The sequence below is a fragment of the Carcharodon carcharias genome, chromosome 1, assembly GCF_017639515.1.
Source record: "Carcharodon carcharias isolate sCarCar2 chromosome 1, sCarCar2.pri, whole genome shotgun sequence".
In the NCBI taxonomy this organism is placed as follows: Eukaryota; Metazoa; Chordata; class Chondrichthyes; order Lamniformes; family Lamnidae; genus Carcharodon; species Carcharodon carcharias.
This window is the reverse complement of record NC_054467.1, coordinates 101,886,030-101,907,999: the sequence shown is the minus strand read 5'-3', so window position 1 is coordinate 101,907,999 and position 21,970 is coordinate 101,886,030. Positions and strand designations below refer to the sequence as shown.

The following is a 21,970-nucleotide window of genomic DNA, read 5'->3' as shown; positions in this document are numbered from 1 at the left end:
TGGTATGGCCATTCTTTAGAGCTGCGGAGCTTTTCCAATTTTCTGTCAATCTATGTTAGTTTATTTTTTAAAAAATTCATTAGTTTTGGGCCAAATTTCTTGATTTTTGAGATTGTCTTCTGATTTATGAGATGGTGGGGTTGGAAATGCTGCTGTAAAGGATTGAAGTTTCAAGCTCGAATGTAAAACGATTTTGAAGTTTAGAAAATGTCAATTGCATATGGCTTTGAAAATCATTCCCTACAATTCCGAGAAATAGATGCCATAATCATAATTATTATAGTCGCGTGCAACTTGTTGTGGTTGTCCTGCAAGAATGCTTAAAGCTGCCAGTAGATGGCGTATGCTTCTGCCGCGCCCCCCCCCCCCCGCCGCCGCCGCCGCCGCCTCCTCCTCCGATTTGAGTGCGCGCGCAGGCAGTGCCTGCCCCTGGGCCGAGGGCTTGCAGTGAGCGGTCGCTGGCGGAGAGGGCGCTGGAAGTCCCACGGCGAAGACGCAGGTGGGTGGGTACTCATGCGCAGTGGCTGCTCTTGGGCAGGGGAATTGCAGTGAGCCGTCGGTGGCTAAGGCATCCAGCGAGGACAGAGGGATGGTGCGCATGCGCACTAGCTGTTCCTGGGTTGGGGAATTGCAGTGAGCGGTCGCTGGCGGAGGGGGCGCTGTATGTGGCACCCGGTGGTGGAGCCCGGCGCTTGTGAGGAGGGAGCGGAGAGGAGCGAGGAGCGGAGCCAGCGATGTTTCCCACTGTCACTCTCAGGGTTCTTCAGTTCAGTCTCGGGTGAAAATGGCCACCAGGAGAAAGAGCAGCAGCGGCACAATCCTCCCGACTGCTCTGTCGGCCTCTTTCGCCATCGTCTTGCGGCGCTTCACAGGATAAATTTCAATAATAAAAAGAGGAGGAGGGGAGAAAAAGCACCAACCTTCATCTCTCCTTCGTCCGCTCGAGACATTTTTTTGTGGTGAGTTGATCTAAAAGGCATTTTAACTTTATATATAAATAAAACCTTGCATTGAAAATAGTGAGAAGGGATGTCCTGTAATGTTGCCCATTTGATGCTGGGCTGAGATTTACCCAGCTTTATTTATTTTCCCTTCCCCTGGTTGATTGCTGGCTCTTTCCGGCCGGGTGTGTTTCCGGTTGTGGGGTTTAAAAGGAGCCGACATTCGGGTCGCTAACGGCCCCGGGCTGCCCCTCACCCCGGGGGACGGACACCTGGTTCCCTCCCACACCACCCCCCCGCCCCCTCCCTCCCTCCCTTCCTTTTTCATTTTGCCTCTCACTTGGCTTTGGTTTCAGTCGGGTTTAGGCCGTTCTCATTCCCCACTGGAAAACAATCCCGACTCGTTGCAAAATACGTTTCAACATTAGCAGAACCGATTTCCCCAAGAGGTTCAACGATTACAAGAAAGCTGGTTTATTTTCGGGCGAGAGGCAACTGTACTAACTTCATGTAATATTGATTTCATGAAATCTCCGTCCTGCTGGATACGTTGCAATGTTAGCAGCAGGGTTGTAATCATTAAAATGTACCACCAGGTTGCTTAACAGATTATGTAATTTGTCGTTAAATTCAGTATTTTTACAACTGTTGTGAATGGAAGGGGTGGCGTATGAACTCCGATTATTCATCCGATGTGAAGTATTTGCCGTTCCATAGGTGCCAACGTATGTAGTTGCAGATGTTGGCCTTCCAAGATTTCTGAGTCAGTAAATAAAACCAAATGAAAGATGTAAATGCAAGAAAGCAGGCTGTTACATCCTAGTGTAACAAATTCTGCCGTTCTCCATAAATAAATGGCTTACTAAAGGAAGACCAATCATGCAACAAAGTGTATTTTCCACCAAGATGAAAGCAAAATACTATGGATGTTGGAAATCTGAAATAAAGCCAGAAAAGCTCGGCAGGTCTGGCAGCATCTATGGAGAGAGTTGACGTTTGGAACCCATATGACACTTCTTCAGCGCTAAAGAGTAGAAATGGAAATAGAAGTAGAGAAGTGCATTTCCTATTGTTTACACTCAATTGAAAACTGGTAATTTATAATGTATGTGTACTTTTGAAACTAGCATCAATAAATAATTCTGGCACTGCCAGTAAAACATCATTTGATTTAACCTGCACCATATTGAAATCAGATCTTGATTTGGCAGTTGTGAACCAAATGGGAACTCAATAGTTTATCAGCTACCTTAGCTATCAACCTTGTGTTCTATTTTCTATTGCTATAACTCACATTCCTGCAGCCATCTTTATTTTCTCCCTGTTTGACTTCTTATAATAAATACCCTTGTAAAAGACAGGAGCACAGACAATAACAGAAAAGAAGACGGGCTGAGATCAATGTTGGATAAAACGTGTCATTTGGAAAATGAGGAATGCCATTGTGTTGAAATTATTCTGTTCCTTTTGTTACTGGTTCTGTAATAAGATAATTTTGTGTTTGTGATGTTAAAAGAATTGGACTGCATTTGTGACATTTCCAAGCTGATGATGTGACTAGCCTAAATTAGACAAGTTTCTTTTATGTTTTGAGATCCAAACAGTAATTGTTTACAAACGCATGGATGGCTTTTTAGGTAATAATTCTTCCAATTACCTGATTGGACACTGGCTGAAGACATTCCACAATATGAACTGCTTTACTGGAATGCTTTTTTTTGTCTTTGGAATGAGGTTTACCTACTAGGGGTTTGCAATAATAATTCATTTTTTAAGCCATCTGGTAATCCCCATTACCAGTGAAATGTGTTCTTATTAGAGCTCAAGAATGTAAAAAGTCATTGCTCTGCCTTTCTTGGGCGAAGAGGATTTAGTGGCCATTTCTGTCATAAACTTAAGAAATTATAAAATGATCTTGAGTGAGAAATCTTGAATGTGGATAATTAAAGGCAACACGGCTTCCAAATGAACATCTTTAAGTGCCCATTGTAGACTGATAATAGTTGAAAATGCCAGAAATATTGCAAATTAATCTTTTGAAATTGTGCATTTCCATTTTAGAATTGTGTAATGTCTTTGTCAGTTGCATGCTTCATACTACATTTATTTCAATTGGTTCATTGTTTATTATTTGAGACTTGGGGTGATCTGCTCAGATCTGTCACACCTTCAAATAATGTCGCCTAGTGTTGATTGCAAAATTGTATCTTTGTTGTTAGATAGGCTCTTGTTTGTTTGGGGAAACATTGGACCCACTAGCATTTAAACTGACAAGTCCACCCCTTTGAAGCCCAAGATATGCAAATTCTCCTTCACAACTTGCCAATGCATACTTCTGTGGGAAGTAGACTACTGCATTTGTCTGGAAAACCATTCTTCCTTGTGGTGTGGTCTGTTGCAAGATGCTAATATTGAAGATTCCAAAGCTTCACAACCCCATAGTGGTCAAGTAATTTAAAAGCTGAATGGGCTTGGTTAAACATTAAAATAATGGTGCAAGTGCAGACTGAGAAAATTCCATACCTCTTCCTGTCCAATAATTGGAAATTCTTTTGTAGGTAAGAGAGTTTCTGCTAATCATTACTTGTAAAAGGTAGAAGATGAACATGAAATTTATTTGAATATGCATATTAAATATTAATGAAGATATATGTTTTGTGAAATAAGGGCTAAATGCACTGCTTATGAGAATCACTTTTTAAAAAGTTGGGAACCCTAATTTTTTATTCTTTAATTTTCTACCCTCTTGTGGCTGGGGTATTGTATCTCAGGTGACTATTCATATGTAAGCTTTGATGCATATCAACATGTTAGTTGACAGAGAATTAATAGAATTGACACAGCTGAACCTGTCGATATCCTGGGTGAAATCAGATAAATGACCATAGTTTGAAGTTGGGGTCTTGGTTTGTACATTGGAACCACTCACTGAACCATTGGGAGAGGGAGGGAAGAAATTGAGATTTAGATGTCATGTGTTAAAGATCTTCCAGAATTTGCCACTCAATTCTGAAGTTATTTGGTGGGATAAGTCCTGCTCAAATGAACAATATACAAAATAGATGAAGACAGCTATGTATTTCTTGTAAAATAGGTTCAGATATCCACTGAGTTGAAAAGCTTTTCGCTTTTTTGAATAATACTAGACTGAACAATTGGATCATTGCATTTTACTTTCACTTCATTCTGTTGAACCCAAAGATTGAGCTTGGAAACGTGTTATTGGAGTGATTCTGCTGGTAACCTGGAAACAGTGTGAAAGCAAAACATCTGGAGTAATTTAAGTAGTGGGATGGTGGGTTATAGATTTTTGAGGAAGAATAAACTAGATGGGCTGAATAACCTCCTTAATTTGTACTTACCTGGTTGTTACTTTTCCCCGTTGTTGCTGTCTGTGCATTCCGGTGTCTCCAGCTCCAAGTTTCCTCCTTAAATCTCTCTTGTCTTTCCATTTTCCTTTCCACCTTTCTCTCTTCCTTCAAGATCATTTTTGATAGGTCTCACCACATTTTTAGTCACCTTTCGTCATCTCTTTGCTTTTGGCTCAGTGTCCACTTTTTATATGTTGTGCTTCTCTTAAATATATTTCTGCATTAAATGTGCTTTATAAATGCAAGTTGTCTTTATGATGCCATAAATCATGAGAAGTAACACTGCAAATGGCCTTTGAACTTCTAATGCTTTTGCAGCTTTAAATGTATTTTATTTTATATTATACAGTATGCAGGTTCCCTTTAGAATAAATGTTATGGTCAACATAGTGGTATCAAGTGAAGAAGAATTAGCAGAAACCTGTCAGACATAATGAATTGACTCTACTTGTATTTGGCCTAAGTTAAATCGAGATACCACATCACTAAGATGCACATTTTTGGCAGTTTTCTGCAGAAGCGCTGAGAATCATAACATGCTTATAATTTTGAAAAGATGATCACTTCAGATAAGTTCACAAGGAGTTTTTGGAATGTCAAATTAATTAATTAGGGCTTTTCCTCCTTGTGTTGAGAGGGCAGGTGATCTGCTTCCATGCTTCCATTAATGTTGCATTGAAGTTGGCAGTTAGTTCCACGTTTAATGTTTGTTGACGACATGTATCGAAGCAAATATGGAGTTGCAGTCTCTCGAGGTTCTGAGAATAAGTAAAAGAGATGACATCCATAGATATATCTTGAGATAGCACTGCTCTCAGTGGCAACGTAAACATAATCTTGGTTTTTGGAGGTGGAACCAATCATGTTTACTGTCTGCTTGGGGGTGTATGACGACACCTGCTAAAATAAATTGGCAGATCCATTTTGTGCTCTCTAGTGTGCACGAAGCTCTCCCCAGCCAAGATTGAGCAATTGTTTTTCTTTTCCAGCTGCTGTAAAATCTGCTATGTAATATAAATATGGCAGATAGTATAGCAGTAAAGAGCTGAGGTATTGTTTCAGAACCGCCTCCTGAAGATTTTTGAAGTGCATAAAAGAGGATATGAAAGACCAGTCAGGGATGAACTGGGTAAGTATCTTTGTTCCATTTGCCATTTCTCTGGAGGTTGGACCACAGTGTGGAAAAGTGTTCCCATCAACATCATTCACATTCCCTTTTGTACTAGTTACCATTGAATAGCCCTCAGTTTTATTTTCCTCTGAAAATGGCATTTACTTAATGTAATTGGAGGCTAATTATTGATATTTATTCCAGTGAGGTCAATAATGCTGTTCAACTGGAAGGTATCTGGCCCAGTGTAACCTGATAAAAATGGATTTAAAAACTCAATTTTCACACAGTTAATCCTCTAAGAAGTTATTATAACGTGAGTATTGCTGCTTTACTCTGGTATGAATGTGCTAAATCTGTTGCAGCTGCTTTTTTGGGGAATCAAACCCAAAATACCCTAAGTTTAAGAAGAGAACTGGATTAATTTCTGGCTAAACTTGGTATGAGAATATTATCTTTTGACAAGCACAGTCTCTGAATACCATCAATAAGCTTCTGTTTGCAAGCTTCATCCAATTTGGAATTCATTTGCCTAATTGTACAAATTACCTTTAACTCCAGGTGGCTATCTAACCCATTGCGCTGATGTCCTCCGATTTAATGATCAGATTGCCTTCACAAGTCTCCAGTGTTTCTTCTCCTTTTAAATTGGACTCTTTGTCCTTGATCTACTGATGGTTTAACATGCTTAATATTTCTATGTTGGCACACTGCTGCTCTTGTACAGAATTGCTTCAAGGCCTATAACTATATAGTTGGTTTTACAAAATTAAAAGGGAAATATTAAAATTGTAATTTACAATGGTAAATATTGACAGAAGCAAAAAAGTGAACATTTTATGCACCATTCGTGCATCTTACACACTGTTTGAGGCTTTTTCATTCAACAGGAATATTAAAATATTTATCTTGCATTTGTCATAAGATCAGCCCATTTCTTTAAAGATTTCAAATTATTTTACAAAAGCATAACCTCAATCTTTTCTGTGGGCTCTCTAATATTGTACAATGATTACTTTGAATGTTACTATAATACGTTTGTTTTCTTAAATTTTGCTTGAATTTATGATCAAAATATTTTGGGGAATGGGGGACTACAAATGAACTACAAATATAAGTAGGTGACTTGTATTTTAAAAAGTGGAAACAGCTGTTTCAATGTATGGAATATATTTTATTTGAATGTGACCTCTTGTTCTTTAAACTACTAGTATTTTTTGAATTGTTACTGTATTTTACTGGTAGATGGTGGGTTTGCCCTGAACTACAGCCTAGACTGACAGTCCAGTAATAAGAGAAAGCTGTCCTGTTTGCCAACATAACAGTGGTCATTGTGCTTCAGATGTTTATGAAACATTTTGATATGATGAATGCAAGTATAAATAGTGACTTGCACTTTCTCTGAGCTGGCGAATGTATTCTTGTGTGGTTAAATGAGTATAATTACTATGCTGAATTTGCTGTGGTGTAGTAACTGCTAGTCCAACCCAGCAGATAAGTGATTACTTATTTTGTTTACAATCTAATTTCTTACAATATAAGTTGCAAGGTTGGCTCTCATAATTTTATTTGCAACTACCGTCAAATTAAGCTTTCATAGAAGTATGCTGTGATTATGGCATTATTTCTAAATATTAATTGTGGTCCTTTGCGATCTTGTCTGTAGCTTTGGATACATTTGGTGAATTAAGTGCCACGCATATTCACCTCTAGGTCATCTGGTCAACCTTTTACTGCTGTTTTTGCACGATATTAACACACATTGTAACCCTGTTGGCATCAAGGCATTACCAGTGTATTTGATGGACAGCTTTGTGTTCTAAGTAAAGAACTTAGAAAATGTAATTTCTCCTATCTTTTGTACATGGGACCAAGTTGGCAAATATTAGAAGTAAAATATGCATTAATGTATTTTTAAATAAAAGTATCTCATGTGACTTGGCTTTGGTAGTAGTTAATCAGTGTTGAGTTTACAAACTATTAGCAAGGGAAAGCCGTTGAACCACACACAGATAATAGTCATCCCTTTGAATTAAATAAGAAAGTGAGCATGACTCTCCAACATTGTGTCAACGATCATCCACTACATCTGATGAAGGTAGACATAAGAGGAAGTGCATCTGATCAAGTGTTACAATCTGTGTGAATGTTGTACAAAAACAATAGTGAAGAATGAATGACCAGACTGCCTGGAGGTGAATATGTATGGCACTTATTTGCCAAATATATCCGAATCAGAAACAAGATTGCAAAAGACCACGTTTACAATTGATACTTAGAATGTTAAAAGCATTAATCAATTATACAAAAATCTTTAGAAAGAATATTGTAAATTGAAATACCAAGAATTTCAGAGACGTTTTAAACTAAAAATCTGCATCACAATGTTTTTTCAAATATAAATGTTTTCTTCCCTATTTTACTTTTAGCCCAAAATTACAAATGGGCATTGCATGTGAAATACTGTAGTCAGGCTGTTCGATTTGATAAAGAATTTGCGTGCATTAGAAATATGAAGAACAAGCATTTTCAACAACAAAGTAAAACTGGTATGAAGAATACTTTACCACTATTCTTACAGTAATTTTAACAGGGAACTTACCTCATCATACAATACTATTCCAGTGGTCTCTTGACCAGCTTTCACACTTTGTAACCTTCAACTCATCTAATTCTCTAATGCCCGTACCCTGACTTGTAACAAGTTCTGTTCACCCATCATTCCAGTGTATTTACTGAGCTACGTTGACTACTGGTCCAACAATGTCTCAGGTTTTTGATTTTCAATTCTTGTGTTTGAATCCCTCCATTGTTTTGCCTATCCCTATTTTTGTAACCTCCTTCAGAGCTATGTGTTCCTCCAATTCTAGCCTCTTGTACATACCCAAATTCCTTCATCTCTTCCCCTTGGTGGCTTTAGCTGTCTAGGCCCTAAGCTCTGGAATTACTTCCCTAAACCTTTTGGCCTCTTTACACTTCTCTTTAAGACATCCTTAAAATAAAGATTTCAGCCTCCTGTCCTAATATTCCTACATGTTCTGTTAGTTTTTTTTCCTAATATTACTACTTTGAATCACCTTAGCTTGCTTTACTATGTTAAAGACTCTATATAAATACCAGTTGTTATTAAATGGCCTGATAGGCAAGCTTTCACACTCTATATACCACATTTACAGGTAAGCCAAGTCCCTCTACCGCCATCATAAAAATGGGCACGGTTTGGTCACAGCTGTTTGGCTAAGAATTGTGGTATGAAATTCAGTGTTAAGTTTACATGTTTTTGAAAAATGTTCTCTCCACCTCTCAAGTCCACCACTACCCCCTCCCCCACCCCATCCCCTCAGGCCGAACACAATTTCTGGGCCTTTAAGGCAAGTAAGTCACCCCTTGTCAGAGAAAAAAATAATTACCTACTGCAACACTGAAAAGTGGACAACCTTTACTCCCTCCCTATCCTTTTCTGACAATATAAGCAAGATCAGAATCTTACCAAATAGGTCAAGAATAGTAGGAATGAAATTTTGGTTAATTGCCAAAATATTTAAGTTTTCTGAAATACACAACTGTGAGACAGGCATTGGAACTGTCACTTGGATTTGGGGTTTTATAGACAATTAAGAGTTATTGAAGGGTGAAAGAAGTTTTTGTTTCCAAACTGAAGTTAGCTTTGGCAATTAGGATTACGGTAATAGAACCTCTGGAGCAATGGATCAGTATTTAGCACTGGGAAGAATAGTTTTCTCAGTTTAATAACTGCCAAACAATAATGAAACCACTGAATATCCAGTCTTAACAGGTCAGAAGGCTTGATTATTTGTTCTAGATCTGGTGTTTTGTTAAGGGAGTACACTTCAGATTGGAAGTTTCTCATCAAGCTGGATGTTGTAATGTTGAAGAACGGAACACTTTAATTTTGACCACCAAGTGTTAGCATCAATAACTGTCAGGTCACATACGGCTTAATTTGTGCTCTCACCTCTAATTTCACTGCCCTCACCTTGCCCTTTTACTTCTGATTTCATTGTACTTTTGTCCTTAAACATTTTCATCCATTGAAGTACTGCTTTTCACAGAAACTTGTTTGCCCTTGTCAGCTGCATAGCTTCTCTATTCCCATAGTCTCTATCACAGATTAGATCATCTCTGACAACTTTCTTGTCTCCTTGACCACAGATATCCCTGTGCCGTCTTTCAAAATTATTTCCTTCGGCACCCATCCCAAGGGAAAAAATGGTCTGTTCAACCAAGTCACTTACAATTGCACTTTCAAGCTGCCAACTGCATAGCTTTTGGCCTCCACGCAACAGGTTATTTTTGCAGCTGGCAATCTCAACCATTCCCTCTTCTCCATCTTTGCCTGCTCTTCAAAATATTTACTCTTTCCCAGATTGGTCATTTGCTCTGGTGTGGCCCTTATCTTCACTTCAAGTGCATGGGGTATAGACTTGAGTGAATCTAGTCCACAGCGAGTATAGCTATTCATCCCAAATTTGGCTTGATCACATCAAGCATAATTGGGTCTTGATTCCTTCTGCTAAACCTATCTACTATTGCAGGATTATCCTGGAATTCAAAGATAACCCTGTCGTCTTAATGGTGCTTGCCATTATTAACTTATTAAAAATGGAGCAAGTTGTGGCATGAAAAGATATACCATAGGTTATAATTCTCCACAAATTGCTGGGCAATTGCTAACTTTGCTGTTAGCCTTCCCAAAGCTGATGAAGGTAACTTGTTGCTGTGAGGCTCCCCATTGAAGTTAATGCCAATCATGAAGTTGTTGGATATACACATGAATACAAATTATTCCCATTGCAGCCATTTAGGGCAAGTAATTAATGTTGTGGAGAGCCTCGTTATTGACATGTGGACTCTCTGTATTTTGGTAAAAGCAAAATATTGTGGATGCTGAAAATCTGAAACAAAAATAGAAAATGCTGGAAAAACTCAGCAGATCTGACAGCATCTATGGAACTAGAAACAGAGTTTATGGGGAGAAGGCAGGAGAATGGGGTTGAGAAACTTATCAGCCATGATTGAATGGCGGAGCAGACTCGGTGGGCCGAATGGCCTAATTTCTGCTCCTATGTCTTATGGTCCTATATTCATTTAAACATGGAAATCTGGCAGTTACTGTCCCTTTGCCTTGCTCTGCACAAGCTGCACTATACTAGCATCTTGCTGAGAGACTCTGCATTAAATAAAGGGAATGAAGATAAAGGCTCTAAACTCACCAGAAAATGTTAAGCATGTTCAGGTGTATGTGAATTTTTAATGGCATGATAACCCTTAATTACAGGTAAATAACCTCTCTGGTTCTGAAAAATTACTTTTTTTTAAACTAGTGTGGTATCTTATTCCATCAGATCTTGATTATTATTTGAGATTTTAGTTATATTTTTGTATATAATTTGGCATTGACCTAAGAAGTATTCTAATTTATACTTCCTAATTTTGACTGAGTATCCATCAGAGCTCTTTAGCTTGGTTGAAAAGACATGTTGTTGCTCGCCCTGTTCCCAAGCCACAGATCCCCTGTAGATGGTGCCAAGCTTTATGAATCACCCAGTGACAACATGTTACAGATTAAAATCCTGCATAAAGTCAGTGAACTGCTTGAAAGCAATGAATGTCCAGTGTTGTTACTTGACTAACTGTAAAATCCAGGCCATTCTATCTGTTACTCTATACGAATAAAACATTTTCTGGCGTGATAGCTGGCATTGTCATATAGAGATTAGCATATGGATTCCTGAGGCTCTGGTATTTTTAGTAGATTGTAAGTCTTCAGAGATTTTGCTAAGATGTTATGCGTTGAGTCCATTCTGCAGTTCACACCACAAAAAGATATGCCTACATTGAGAGAGGCTCAGAGAATAGCAACAAAATTGATTTCAATTCTAAAGTGGGCTTGATGACATAATGGAAGATTTAAAAAGTAGGTGGTTACGGGAGGGATCTCATTAAAGTATATAAATATCAATCTCCTGCTGAATCTGTGATTTATGACTGGTTATACTGGTTTTTCTGGTTCTGTATGTTGCTGGCCAGAAAAGCACTCATCTGGACCAAAGAACAAAATCTCTGCTGCATTTTCTGATCCTGCACCTGACTCTGTGCCCCCCTGTATCTCAGTTCCCTTGAAAATATTTCCCACAGTGCACCTTCTGATACTCTACCCTCACATTTCTGAATTTGACTTGCTCTCCTTGTCTCTGAATTCAGACAATGGTTTGTTGATCCTCCATGCTGACTCCACCCAGCTACATCAATGTTACCCCACCACTGGTCTTCCAGCTTGAACTCTGGACTCCTTATTATCTCCTATCTTTTTCTTGTTTTCAGCTTGCTATCGGGTTTTTATGTATTTTTTTTTACACCTCTTTGACTGCTCTCTTCTATCATTATGCCTCCTTTAATATCATCCTTCTCAGTACTCTGAACTCTCAATTCTCTACCAAACCCCTCAGTACATCTATGCACTGCTCTCTTGCTGTTGTTTGTAGCTTGACTCCCTCTTAGATAACATGGCTTTCATCTGTGCCTCTCTTGGCATCTTCCATTGAGCTCATTGAAGCACTTGTTACTGGCTCACTATGAGCAGCAACCCTAATTGCCCAATCCCACATTTGTGTTGGCCTGTTTGCCCTATGTGCCAGCTGGGGACTAATTTTGCCAATGTCCTTCCCATCCAATTCACCCCTCCCACTATTGATCCAGTGGATCAGCTCTCACCACTCCTCTAAGCATCACCCTTCAGAGTGTCTGTTCACCTGCCAAGCATGAACTTCCTTGAACAATTGCATTGACAGCATGACCTTAAGAGAAACCTGACTGAGGAGTAATTACACCATTTCCTCTTAATGAAACCTCCCTGCCTGACCCTATCTTCCACCAAGTGCCCCACTAAGTCTGTCATGGTGGCAATTCGGTTCTTATCACCAGATCACACTTTGGCCTGTCCTCCTACTCCTCTGGCACTATCTCTGCCTTTGAGCATCTCACTTTGGTCCACCCCTCACACTTCTTATTCAAAACTCTCTTTCTCTACAGATCTCCAAAATACAACAGATATTTGATCGCTGAGACATTACCACTGCTTTTCTCTGTCAGCTTCTGCACTTGACAGTGTAAAGAACCTATTCTTTTATTTTTCTTGAACTGTAGCTTTAAAATTGTACTGTGGCTTTAAAAACATCACCATGGCTACAGTTGAAAGATATGTTCACTGGAGCAGGATAAGGAATATCTACAATGTTGCTATCCTGGAACATACGGTGCCATAAGAGAACGGGATGGTGCCGGAAAGGGGTTCCAGACAAAGGGGAACTGCCTGGCGACAGCATTTTAATTGATTCCTGACCAGGTGACCAGGGTTTTTGGTAACAGTAAGGCAGAATGGCTTCTAGCCTGCAAAGAGGGAAGACCTGAAACCTCTCCTGTGTTTGTAAGATTCCAGCAATTCTGCCATAATAACTAGCTGGCTACCCCTCACGTCTCTGTAACCTGCTTTCTCTGAAAACCACTGCCAAGAGGAAAAGGAGAAAAATCACCAGTAGAGATATTGAAAAGCAAGTCTTTCAACTAGTTAACCACAGACTGAAAGTGCTGGGAGACCACCTTGTGTCATCAACAATAAACTGCAAGGAATTTGGAAGACATCAATCAAAATCAACCCATCTAACCCTGTACTCTGGATTGGTGCTGTTGAACTGTTTTACACCCTTAACAAGGCACACAAAACGTGTATAAGTGTGTGTATGCATAGGGGTTTAAGTTATTGAGTTAGAAGGTAGCATTTCATATTTATTTCTTTTGCCATCAGTTAAAGGCAACTTGTTCAATAAACAGTTATTTACTTAAGTTTGCAATCCTGGTGCTCGTATTCTGTTAACCTAAATTAAACAGGTAGAATTGGGGCAATCTGGTGGTTTGGTCAAACTTTTCACGGCTCAGGGAACAGTGGGGCTTGATATTACAGTGCATTATCCCCACTGAGTTGTGACAACAGCCTCTCATCTTGGTAATTTCAATCTCCACCTCAACTCATCATGCCCTCTGTCCTCTGTTCACTGCCCTCTTATCCTCCATCAATCTCTCCCTCCATGTAAACTCCCCAATCCATATTCAGATCATAACACTTGACCTTGCTATCTCCCTCGCCTGATTGGATCAGTCACAGATGAGGCCATCTCTGATCACTTCCCTGGAGGACTCACTACTCGCATCCCCCTCCTACACCTCAACCGTACCTTCTCCTGTACTTGCCTCTGGAAAATAATTATACAACAGAGGGCCATTTGCCACACATCTGCATCTACTGTCTTGCTCAACTGCATCCTCACCTCCACCTTTGCCCAATAAAATCATTACTCTCATGCAAGCCATCCTTCAGGCATCACTGTCATCTCCACTCCCTAAGTCCAACTGACACAAACTTGAAAGGATATGGTAGACAACTAGTCTAACTGTTCACCGCCAGATCTGGCTGGACTCCATAAAACAAAATCTAGTTCTGCCCTCATCTGCTAAAACTGCTCACGAATCCATGATCATCTTGGAGTGCAAAGATAACCTTTCTCTACTGTGAACAGTTGTCTTAAACTTGGTACGAAGAAGTGAACTGCCTCCCCTCTATTTAACCTTCACATTTGGTCACAGCAAAAGTTTAAGTTTATTTTTCACGAGGAAATGCCTTTTCCAAATCAGAATGTATTTAATTACTTAAGCTGTGACCAATATGAAGCCAATCAAACAAGGTTTTCTTGAGTCAAAGAACAAATTTATTAACTACTAAACCCAAGGAAAATAATAAAAACACAACATCAAGAATTTGACCCTCATGCAATCATTTGGGCGTGTACACGCGCGCGCGCACACACACCTATCAAAAATAAGGGGAATTAGTCCAATTTTTAAAAAAATGCAAGAATGCATGGTTACGTGCCCTTTGATTGTCCTTGAGATGTAGATTTTAAACACTGACCGATTTAGGTTAGCTGGTTTCTTGGATGTGGTCAGATGTAGAGAATGTTGCAGTTATTACGGGATTTTAGTTCGCTGGTAGGTTTCAGGTAGAGTTGGCTTCTCAAACCAGGTGGCACACTTATTCCAAAATAGGAGGGACAGAGAGCAGTCTTCAGCCTGCTTCCTCTGCTGAAGACTTTCTTGACACTGTGTGTCACTTGCACTCTCTCTCTCTCTAGTGGCTGGGCAACCTTGCCTTGAAATACTTCACCCATTGTGTATTTCCAAGAGGTTTTGGGTGTATTGGTCTGTTACAGCCATTGTTTCAGTATCCAGTACTTTGCATTTTTAATGTCTCTTCCTTAGACAGTTATGAGTTTTGATGGGTGCCTGGGTTATAAGAAAAATCTACCTTCACACTACCCGGAGGATGATTTGTTGGTTTCTCATCTTCACCTCAGAATGTGGCCTTGCATTTTAAGCAGTTTGCTCTGTCTCAGTTCAAATTGCAAAATTTCCAGTCAATTGAAAATTGAAAACTCATATCTTCAAAAATTAAAGGGGCATAGCCTTGTGACAAACTCCTCTCCCTTGTCTTCTCGACCCTTGCTTCCAACAATGTGTGAGGAGCTCATGGATTCTTTTTGTTAACAAGGACAAGACCATCCTATCAGCTGCCTCTGCAATGTTGCTCCCTTACACTAGCCCTCCAGGTCAAACTCCCTGTAAAGTATCCCCCTTCCCTATCCCTGAACTTGCATATTTCTTTTGTTTCTCTCCTATTTTCCCTTGTGCCCTCTCTGAGCACACCTTGTCCTGAGATCCACTTCTTGCTCCAATGACCCTATTGCCACTAATCTGCTGGCCATCCAACATCACCACCTGGTCCCCATGTTAGCTGATGTTAATTGTTCTTTCTCTTCCCATGTTGTTCCTCTCTCCTTTAAATCTGTCGTCATTACCCTTTCCTCAAAGAGCAATCCTTAAACCCTTTGTCCTTACAAACTACTGCTCCATTTCCAACCTTCCTTTCCTTTCCAAAGTCCTTGTGTTTGTCTTTGCTGGAGCTCTAAGCGTGAATCCATCCGATGGCTTCTGTTCCTGCCATGGTGTCAAAGCACCTGTTAAAGTCACACATGGCATCCACATGACTGTGACAAAGACAAACTATTCCTCCTTATCTTTGATCTGTCTGCAGCCTTTGACATGGTTGACCACAATATCCTCCTCCAATACCCCTCCACTGTCGTTGAGCTGGGTGGTACTGCTCTTGCCTGGTTCCGTTCAGATCTATCTATTTAATAGTAGCCAGAGTGTTGCCTTGCAATGGTTTCTCTTTCTGCTTCTGCACTATTACCTCTGGTATCCTCCAAAGATCAATCCTTGGCCTCTCTTCTATTTCTCATCCACATGCTGCTCCTCAGTAACATCTGAAAGCACAGGGTTAGTTTTCACATGTACACTGACAACACCCAGTTCTACCTTATCCCCACCTCTCTCGCTTCCTCCATTGTTGCTAAATTATTCGACTGCTTATCTGATATTCAGTGCTGTAGATTGTACACAATCATTGTCCTTTTGCATAGGCTATTTCCCCTGTCAAAGCTGCATGGTATGCATTCCTGGAAGTTGAAAGTGACAGGTAAGGAGCAGCAAACGGACATTGAAGCTCCCAGTGTGCAATTCTTCTCTGTAATTGGGGGAGTGGGTGGCTGTTTCTGTGTTCAACAGCAAGGCAAAGAATATTATTCTCTTACTGTTCTAAAAGCCACTCACACAGTCAGAGATATAAAGAAAAAGATTTTTTTAAATGAGAAGGAGAAAAAATGAAAATGCTTGCAATATATTTTTAAGGCTTCAACAGACCAGTTCTTGTTTGCCATTAGATATCACACCCAATACTAGCTATCTTGCACTGAGCTCTGAGTTAGACTTTTACATGCTATCTGTCAATGTGGTGTTGCCTAAGAATCAAACAGAAACCCCTGGTTATTGTCATCAGCCGCTGGAGCTCCCCTCGGTCCCAGAGCTCCCAGATTTTTAATTGCAGAAGAATATATATGCTATCAGGTCATGTGATTTGGACTCCAATATAGAAAGGAAAACTGCAAATTCTAGAAATCTGAAATAAAGTGAAATACACGCAATCATCATAAATTGTCTTTCCTTTAAAGGATGCAAACTCGCCTACTGAATTTTAATACTGTGAATTTTAAGCTTTTTCTGTTTTTCTATTTTGTGATTAGATTATTAAATGTAGCCATTAAGCAGTAGGGAAAAATAATTCTGGCAGATTTCACTTGATTACAGAGCTTGTAACTTACACTTCCTCAGATATAAAGTTAATAAATACTTTATGCAACATTTTGCAATTCTATTCGTAAACCTGGAACAAAATTCTGCAGCTTTGGAATGTGACACAGTTGTATACTGCTACTATAAGTTGCCCTGGAAATTGAGGACAGGTATAGGAGAGTCAGTTGATTGATTTTGCTTTTTTGGATGTGATGGCACATTTTCTGTGTTCTTCTCTGAAAATGGCAGCCTTGCTTTACATATAATGTTTTTGACAGATTTTGTTTTATAAAAAGCTATTGCAGTAATTTTGTGATTAAATAGGCACCTTATATGTCTAGATTTGACTCCAAGCTCTGTGACTACACCCAATAGTTGGAAGACACAGAAGAAGTGGCATAATGAGACTCATTTGTTTAAAATAGAAATCAACTCGCAGCCCTGTATGAGTTTTTTTTATTCATTCACGGGATGTGGGCTTTGCTAGCTGGGCTGGCATTTATTGCCTCCCCCTAGTTGCCCTTGAGAAGGCGGTGGTGAGCTGCCTCTGGAACTGTTGCAGTCCATGTGGTGTAGGTACACCCTCAGTGCTGTTAGGAGGGGAGTGCCAGGATTTTGACACAGTGACAATGAAGGAACGGCAATATATTTCCAAGTCAGGATGGTGAGTGACTTGGAGGGGAACTTCCAGGTGGTAGTGTTCTCATCTATCTGCTGCCCTTGTACTTCTAGATGGTAGTGGTTGTGGGTTTGGAAAGTGCTGTCTAAGGAGCCTTGTTGAATTCCTGCAGTGCATCTTGCAGATGATGCACATTGCTGCTACTGTGCGTTGGTGGCGGAGGGAGTGAATGTTTGTGGATGTGGTGCCAGTCAGGCGGCTACTTTGTCCTGGATGGTGTCAAGCTTCTTGAGTGTTGCGGGAGCTGCACTCATCCAGGCAAGTGGGGAGTATTCCATCACACTCCTGACTTGTGCCTTGTAGATGGTGGTCAGGCTTTGGGGAGTCAGGAGGTGAGATACTCATTGCTGGATTCCTAGCCTCTGACCTGCTCTTGTAGCCGCAGTATTTATATGGCTAGTCCAGTTCAGTTTCTGTAAATTGGTAACCTCCAGGATGTTGATATTGGGAGATTCAGTGATGGTAATACCATTGAACAGGACGATGGTTGGATTCTCTCTTGTTGGAGATGGTCATTGCCTGGCACTTGTGTGGCGCAAATGTGATTTGCCACTTGTCAGCCCAAGCCTGGATATTGTCAAGGTCTTGTTGTGTTTGGCATGGATCCAAGTTACTCCATTTCAAATGACCAACAAAGTTGCTCTATACTTGCTACAGATAATCAGATGCAAGTCACTTTGATAATTCTTGAAAGGCAAGAGATGTACATATAGTAGTAACAAATTTAACCCCTTCATTTACTCTTCTATAGGATTTTAGTGAAGCATTTCTAAATGTATAATAACCCCGAATCACATTTTTGATGTGTTGTTTCGTGTTTGGTCATCCTGGCTGGTATTCTGCTGCACATATTTATCAGCCATTCACTGTAGAGGCCTCTTGATCGCCCCATTTTCTTTTGCAACTATGGACTTTTGACTTGGACTTCTTGCACTGTGGTAAAACTTTATTTATATCCAAGCAACTTCACCTCACGCACCCACTCCCATGATATGCCTTTGATCAAATCATTCCTGACATTTTTCAAGATCAAAATAGTGCAGGCAAGACATCTTAACATAGCTCTGTCTTAATTCTGGAAAAACATTTTTGCCTTCCTTTGCATTTCTCCCAATAAGCTTGACTTTTTAAATAAGGAGTCTAAAACTGCTTGCAGTACTCCAGATGTAGTCTCAAAAAGTCCTGATTAAATTTTATTTTCTTTCTTCAGTTGTAAGTTGTACTTCAGCTATACTTCAGAATTGTTTTCCTCTCTATGAACCTGCAACATTAATCATAGGAAAAGACCAGCTGGTCCTTCAAAACTGCCCCACTCCCCATGATGGTTGGAGCATCATCAATAGACTACACCAATGATATGTTTTCTCTCCCCCTCTCTTTGACACAAAGAGAGCACAAGGAAAGAAACACTGTTGATAAGGGAAAAAAAATTTCTGAAAAATTTGTCTCCCATCCCCTCAAGTGATTAAAGCTGATTCAGAAGATCACATAAATCAAGTGTCATTTATAAATACTTCTTTATGATGGGATCTCTGTAATAGTCAAAAACCAGTCCATTTTCCTTGTGACATGCAAAATCAAGACCCATCATACCAAGTGACAAAGTGATCCAGAAATCTAGGGAAAAGAGCAACATAACAGCCAGTATATTCCTGCTCTTGCATAATTTAAACTCATGTCCCTTGGTCCTCCCCAACCTGTTAAATTGGAATAATCTCTCAACAGGCATGTTGTCCAGACGTTATAGACCTCTTATCAGCTCAACTACCTGTATATACCTGTGCTGCTGTAAATAGACCAAAGTCCCTAAGCCTGTCAAAGTAACTTGGGTTAGCTTAGCTAGGAATTATTCTTTTTACCTCATAGATCTTTCTCAAGTCTGCTATATTACCCACCTTGTGGATGAACCAAAGTGGACATAGTACTCCACGTGCTGCTTGACCCACAATATTTCACCCTTTAATTTCTACTGAATAGTCCTATTGAATAGAACAAAATAACCTGTTAGCTTTACCTACAGCTTCTCTGCATTAATCATGAACCTTCAGTGAATTTTTATGGAACAGATCTTTTTCTCTCTCAACCTCTTTTGGTATTGTTCCCTGCAAATAATACCTATATTCTATATTGCTTGTAAATAATTTTGCATTTCATTACACTCCTTGACAGTTTTAATCCTTGCAAATAATTTGGTATCATCTGCAAACTTAGTAAACATTCGCACAACACTGCCCTCCAGGTCATCAGTAAAGGTAATATAATTAAAAGCAAAAAACTGCGGATGCTGGAAATCCGAAACAAAAATACCTGGAAAACTCAGCGGGTCTGACAGCATCTGCAGAGAGGAATACAGTTAACGTTTCGAGTCCGTATGACTCTCCGCCAGAAATATAATTATTAGGCTGAGGGCTGACCTCTGGGGAACACCACTAGTATTGTTCCTCCAGGCTGATTCACATCTGTTAACTACAACTCTTTGGCTGAGATTAGGGCCAATTGTTAATCCAGTGTATCAAATTCTTATTGATTACATAAGATTCTATCTTGTGAAGTAACCTAGTGTGACATCTTGCCAAAGGCTTTCTGAAAGTACTGTACTGTTTATGTGCACAATGCCAATGTTTTGCTGACTCGCCCATCAAAACTCAAAGCTCTTTCTTTTTGTGATGCTGCAACAGTTTCCATTTCGAAAACTATTCACTCTCCTTCCCTGTCCTGAATTTGATAGCTTTAAAATTTCTCCCTAATAAATTACACTTGTCATTTTTCCATCTATAAATTTAATTTCTCTTTCTTTTTGGAATTGTGTATAATGCTGTCATTTTTGAATTTGGAAGTTTGGACACCATGGCTACAGTTCCATCTTTCACATAATTTATTGAAAAACCTGTAAGCTGTTGTGTTCCCACCACTGCCCTGTGCCTCAGCACCAAGACATGGCTGATATCTAGATACCTCTTCATGCACCACAATGCCATCTACTAGCCAATTGCTAATCTGTCTAATCCATTGCTGTGTATCCCGTGGCCTAAATTTATATAGTAACCTGAAATTTTAAAAAAGCAAATTCTGGAAACAATCAGCAGGCCAAACAGCATCTGTGGGGAAGATTAGAGTTCATGTTTCATGTTGATGACCCTTCATCTGATGAATCTAGACTGAGTAGATAAGGAGAAAACGTACCCATTGACAGAAGGGCCAAGAACCAGAGGACACCGATTTAAGGTGATTGGCAAAGGAACCAATGGTGACATGAGAAAAACCTTACTCAGAGAGTAGTTAGGATTTGGAATGCATTACCTGTGAGTACAGTGGAGGCAAATGCAATCAGGACTTCCAAAAGGGATTTGAATAAGCACCTGAAGAGAGGAAATTTGCAGAACTATGGGAGAAAGAAATAGGGGAGTGAGACTAGCTAAGTTGGTCCTGGCACAACAGACCATTTGGTCTCCTCCTGTGCAATAATTCTATGATTTTATATTGATACCCACTTCCAACCACTAAGCAATTACCGTTAACTCCTACTCTCTGTTTATTCTGTATGCAATTCAGTTCGCTATCTGCCCTTAATTGCATATCCCTTAATTTTCTTGAGTAGTCTCCTGTATAAAACTTCTTTAAGGAAGTTATATAAGTTGACAAGTACGCCATAGCTGCCCATTTTCCCCCTTCATCTACAGTATCTGTCACTTCACAGAACTCTTTCATAAGATCATAAATAGATGTAGGAGTAGGCCAATCAGCCCCTTGAGCCTGCTCCACCGTTCAGTGCAATCATAACTGATCTGATTATGGCCTTAACTCCGCTTTTCTACCTTCCCACCCATTGATTCCCTTGTAGATCAAGAATCTGTCCAACTCAGCCTTGAATATATTCAATGACCCAGCCTCCACTGCTCTCTGTGGAAGAGAATTCCATACACTAATGACCCTCAGAGAAGAAATTACTCCTCATCTCTGTCTTAAGTGGGAGGCCCCTTATTTTGGCCCTAGTTCTAGATTCCCCACAAGGGGAAGCATCTTCCACAAAGGGAAGCATCCTCCCAGCATCTACCCTGTCTCCACCCAAACTGATTCCACCTTTTGACCCTCTGAACCAAGATCACTTCTCACTACTGTACTGATCTCATCCTTTTATTAGCAGAGCCACCCAATTTTTCCATACCTCCTGTCCTTCCAAAACATCAAATGCCCTTGAATATTCAGGTCCCTGCCATGTTCACTTTGCAGCCATGTATCTGTAACATATCAAACTCATTTTGTTTTGAGCTATCAATTCAGTCATCTTGTTATGAATGTTATTTGCATTCAGATAAAGAGCTTTTATTTCTGTCCTTTAACCATTTTTCCCTCCTCTGACATGAGTTGTTGGTGTTTGTATGCTCTGTCCCTTCCTGTCATGTGCTGGTTATCATTACCTGCATAGCTACCCTGCACTTGGCCTTTCTCTTTAAATTTCCAAATGTCCCCTCATGTGAACTCTACCCTGTCCCCCACCCCCACTGTTTAGTTTAAAGCCTTTTGTACAGCCCTAGTTATATGATTTGCTAGTAGACTGGTCCCAGCAGTTCAGCTGAAGGCTGTCCCAATGGTAAAGCTCCCTCTT

General features: G+C 39.9%; 1 protein-coding gene across 3 annotated transcripts in view; it reads left to right on the top strand.

Annotated features, from left to right (window-relative positions):
• Positions 1–718: 718 nt before the first annotated feature.
• wdfy3 (WD repeat and FYVE domain containing 3) overlaps positions 719–21,970 on the top strand; it is a 407,868-nt gene continuing 386,616 nt past the window's right edge. For all 3 annotated transcript variants that reach the window (XM_041187506.1, XM_041187499.1, XM_041187492.1), the window contains exon 1: positions 719–959. The gene's annotated coding sequence lies outside the window, so the exon portion shown is untranslated. The remainder of the gene's footprint in view (positions 960–21,970) is intronic.